The following is a 5,000-nucleotide window of genomic DNA, read 5'->3' as shown; positions in this document are numbered from 1 at the left end:
GATTTTTGGTATGAATCCAAGTTGAGAGAGATCAGCTGAGCTAGGATTTTACATGGAATAAGATCATCCCTCCACTTGCATACAATGTATACAACCAGAAATGAAGATACAGTGTGCTTGATGTGGTGATCAAGTGACATTTTGCTATGAATGTGTTTAAGCAACTAGTAGCTTCTTCAGCGTTAATTCATTAAACAATCACTCTTATTCTTAGCACATAGAGCACATTGAATGAGTGTGTGCATGTGTGTGTGTGTGTTTGTTATTGCAATGTAAGACCTTATAATATAAATATACACAAATTATAACACATGCTGGGATTCTAAATATGTTCTGTTTACTTGCAGGTCTCAGTTATTACCAAGCCCTGCCTCATTCTTCCCGCAACACTGACATGGTGCTGTTGTAGAACACAAGTAAGTCCTTTGATCATTTCCAAAATACACTAGTGCAATAGCTTGTGAGTGCAACTGGTGGTAATGAGAATATTTTACCACAAAAGGCTAAAGTACAAATAACAGATTTATTATGTTGGAAAAAGAAGTAAGCCAGAGCAAGTGATTAGTGTACCAGTTAGCTAGGGTGGATGTATTATATAATTACAATTTACAGTCAGCATAGAATGTTGAGGACAGTCTAGAATTTTTCTCGCCCTGTGAATTCAACTGCAAATCAGATGGCATGAAGAAATCAATGTTATATTATGCTCTGCATTGAGTGAACCATCTCCTGTCATTCTGAGTGACACATCTCTTTAACTGAAAAACATGCCAGTAATTAAATCCAGGCTACATGGGGATGGAAAATGACCCTGGCAATTTCAACCTCTGAATGATTGTGTCTTTGTGTAGCAGGATTATGGATCTTCACAAGCCTTAGTTCATTTGTCTGTACATGTGTATCATGTATGGCGGTATAAGTTAATACTATTAGTCAATTTCAAATAGCAGAGTTATTTTCAGAGCTTTCTAACTTCAAACCCTGTGGAATCTAGACTATAGTTTGTAATTTAAAGGGTATTTTGACTTTGACTCCAAGTTTCTTTCTTGCAAAGTCATTCTTTTCTCATTCAAGGGACTAAACCACTACATGTACTGATGACTGCCTGCATCAGGGTTATAATTTATGAAGAAGTCAAAATGCACAATATATCAGTTTACAATTTAAAGGCCCACTTGCCTTGTCACTACAGTATAATGTGGCTATGCTTTAACATGGAATCCCTCATCTTGGCCACATACAAAAAATTATATATTCAGTGACTGCTTGCTGTGGTGAGTTAAAATGTGTGATGAAATATTTTCACAAAAAGGTACCAAGTGTTGTTAACAAAACTAATTCTTTAACAAACAAACAAAAACCACTCTGCACAGAGAGCATTCAAGCTGATCTATGTTGCTATTCGTCCAAGTAGAGGGATGATCTTATCCCAAGTAAAAGCCTGACAAGATCTGAGACTGTGAAGCAAAATGTTTTTACATGGTAAAGTAAGCCTTTAACGAGCAAGTATGTCTATTGCACTGGGTGTTTTATTATTATTGTATCATTTTTCTTTCAGGTAGTCTCTCTTTAAACTGACTTTCTACACCATGGTGTCTCTGGCAGTGTTATATTGGCAGAAGACAGTTGGAACTGGATTCCTCATTTAGATGGTAGGCATGTTTTGGGCTTTTGTGTTGCTTTGGTGTATGTGTGTGTGTGTGTGTATGTGTGTGTCTGTTCTATACCAGAAATAAACACACTGTTTGCTTGCTGTGGTGAAGTGACATTTTGTGATTTTTTTTTTTTAAATGAGCTAGTACAGTTGTAGCTTTTACAGCATTTATTCATAACACAATCGCACTTGGCGCAGAGAGCAACCAGACCGTTCATTGTGGGTATGTGAACAAGTTAAGAGATCATGTCTTATCCCATTTTAAAGCCTGACCAGATCTTAGACGGTGAGCCAAATTGTTTTCATGAGAAGGAATGTGCCTTTCAGAGAAATCTATTAACTACAGTATTACTTTACAAAACATATTTTAAGAAATGAAATGTGTTACAAGTAACAGCCATGGGGGTGATAGCCTGTAGGTGGAATAATAATCTTCAATTGCCCAGAAATGATTGTTATCTGGTCAAGAAATGCAAAGCATTTTGATGTTTGTGACGATTAGTTACTCTTTATCACGTTTGGTCCCTGATTTTGCTGTCCTTGTCTGCGTTGGGCAGGTGTGCGTCCATGATGTCATTGCTATTGAAAACTAATCTGTACTGCAAAGTAAATGTACCCGTACATGACGTACATGGCAGTTGTCAACCGGGGGCCAGCCATGACTGGGACTGATGTATCCACAGGCACTCGACACCAGGTGGGCGGGGCCAGTGGTTGGGGTGTGATTCCCTGCCTTACACCACCACAAAGTGTAGTATCAGCAGACAAGACTGAGCAGAACTTCTGCCCCCCCCCCCCCCCCCCCCCCTCACCAATTGACCACTCAGTGCCATGTGCCTGCAGCTGTATCATAAACACTTTGTGACAATAGTTGTTACCTCCTTAGAACAGATCTTGTGATGCTCCTCAGTCAGTCAGTGTTTGATGGATGCTAACTGGTATACTTGACATAGTGTTCATATGAAAGTTTTATGTGTTGCAGCTCATCCAGATCACAGGTACACAAAGGAGCTGGTTACAGTGATAACATAGGCACATGGAACTGCTTATGGACTACTTTAGAAAGTGAGCGGTTACAACCAAGACTCTTCCGTCAGGAAGGTCTGCGGAAGGGTGCTTGATCTGTTTCCTCGGACAGGCTTTTCAAGACTAGGTAGGTTAAACCACATGATTGGGCTTTAATTATGAATGCACTTCAAAATTCACTCTATTTCATTATCTTGTACAACCCCCCGCGGGTTAGGGGGAAGAATTTACCCGATGCCCCCCAGCATGTCGTAAGAGGCGACTAACGGATTCTGTTTCTCCTTTTACCCTTGTTAAGTGTTTCTTGTATAGAATATAGTCAATGTTTGTAAAGATTTTAGTCAAGCAGTATGTAAGAAATGTTAAGTCCTTTGTACTGGAAACTTGCATTCTCCCAGTAAGGTAATATATTGTACTGCGTTGCAAGCCCCTGGAGCAATTTTTTGATTAGTGCTTTTGTGAACAAGAAACAATTAACAAATCTTCAATAGTACTGACCAAAGAAGAAGGTTTAATTGTGTGATCATGATTTGATACATATGCTTGACCCTGAAGATGTTTTATTTGTTTTGTTTCAGAACAAAGTTTGGTGAAGTAGAAGCTACCGCTGTAGGCTGGTGTAAGGCTGAAGAAGAACCTCTGACAAGTCAATTTTCAAGCAACTGAGCACGAACCCAGGTACAAGACACAGAGCTCTCTTTCTATCGGTCTGTTATTCATAGAATGACACTAACAGTGACACAAGTAAATAATCTGTATCATTGTCTTGACCTCTAGAAATTTGGTAGAGAATAAGATGACTGATAGTATTATTTTGATTATTTCATGGTCATTACAGTGGCCTCCACCCCTGCCCCTTTTAAGACACCCCAATCTAAGACTCCTTCCTATTAATGACCCTGTTTTCGCAGACTTCTTGTTCATAACATCTGTAAATTCACTCCCATTTTAAGACTTGCTCCATTTGGACTTGGACTGGGTGGCCGAGTGGTAACGCAATTGCGCTCGGAAGCGAGAGGTTGCGAGTTCGACCCTGGGTCAGGGCGTTAGCAATTTTCTCCCACCTTCCCTAACCTAGGTGGTGGGTTCAAGTGCTAGTCTTTCGGATGAGACGAAAAACCGAGGTCCCTTCATGTACACTACATTGGGGGTGTGCACGTTAAAGATCTCACGATTGACAAAAGGGTCTTTCCTGGCAAAATTGTATAGGCATAGATAAAAATGTCCACCAAAATACCCGTGTGACTTGGAATAATAGGCCGTGAAAAGTAGGATATGCGCTGAAATGGCTGCGATCTGCTGGCCGATGTGAATGCGTGATGTATTGTGTAAAAAAAAATCCATCTCACACAGCATAAATAAATCCCTGCGCCTTGAATATGTGCACGATATAAATTGCATAAAATAAAAAGATAAAATAAATCCCTGCTCTTAGAACTGTACCCACGGAATACGCGCGATATAAACCTCATATTGATTGATTGATTTTAAGACCTGATTTTGCTTATTTTGGATTTCGAAAAAGAGAAAAACAAATTCCCACTCTGTACAGAATTAAGCCAGGTTCATGATTTTTGTATGGACCAAGTTGAGAGATGGCATTTGTATAGGCCTGACCAGATCTGAGATGTTGAATCTAATTGCTTACGAAGAAAGCATTGTGTCATTATAGGCACACTACTTCTCGTCACCGTCTCAGTTCTGGCCAGGCTTTAACATAGGATAAGCTCATCCCTCAACTTTGTCACATATGAACAATCGACACACTGACTCTTGCTGTTGTGAGTTGACATTTTTTGATGAATTTATTTCTGGAAAAGGCACCATGCAGTGCTGTTTCAGGGGTGGGACTTTTCCGCGGATTTCCGCGGACACAACTTACGAATTCTGCTGGAGTAATCTATTTTTCCGCGTCACATTTCATTACAATATCTATGACTTGTTGACTGAATGATTTGGAGAGACGTGGAGATGAAACAGAACACTGGAGGCTTGAGAGTTAAATTGTGCTGACTGAAAGCTCCTGATAACTAATAGTAATTTTGAGGGGGGGGGGGGAGGTTGGGGAGTGTGGAGAATGTCTTTTTTGTCAGATTGCACAGATTTTAATGTACCATTTAACCAAAATTCAGGGTAACATGCCCCCGAACCCCCTGGAAAAAAAGGGATTTCCTCCTTTTTCATCACAAGAGAGTCCCACCCCTGTGTTTACAGAATTCCTTGTTTAAAACTATCACTGTGCACAGAGGGAAGGGGGGGGGGGTGTATTTGACCACCCCTGCGTTTACAGAATTCCTTGTTTAAAACTATCACTACCCCA

General features: G+C 40.1%; 1 protein-coding gene and 1 long non-coding RNA gene across 2 annotated transcripts in view; one reads left to right on the top strand and one right to left on the bottom strand.

Moving 5' to 3' along the window:
- LOC138959703 (uncharacterized) overlaps positions 1-4,967 on the top strand; it is a 6,028-nt gene extending 1,061 nt beyond the window's left edge. The window contains exons 2-5 of the long non-coding RNA XR_011453783.1: positions 348-416; positions 1,559-1,652; positions 2,637-2,807; positions 3,259-4,967. This is a non-coding gene — a long non-coding RNA (uncharacterized lncRNA). The remainder of the gene's footprint in view (positions 1-347; positions 417-1,558; positions 1,653-2,636; positions 2,808-3,258) is intronic.
- Positions 1-5,000, bottom strand: part of LOC138959700 (RYamide receptor-like) — a 165,578-nt gene that overhangs the window by 13,053 nt on the left and 147,525 nt on the right. The window lies entirely within an intron of this gene.

The sequence above is a fragment of the Littorina saxatilis genome, linkage group LG2 (genome assembly GCF_037325665.1).
Source record: "Littorina saxatilis isolate snail1 linkage group LG2, US_GU_Lsax_2.0, whole genome shotgun sequence".
Lineage (NCBI taxonomy): Eukaryota > Metazoa > Mollusca > Gastropoda > Littorinimorpha > Littorinidae > Littorina > Littorina saxatilis.
The sequence above is the reverse complement of the archived record's forward strand: the minus strand, read 5'-3'. Positions and strand labels throughout refer to the sequence as shown.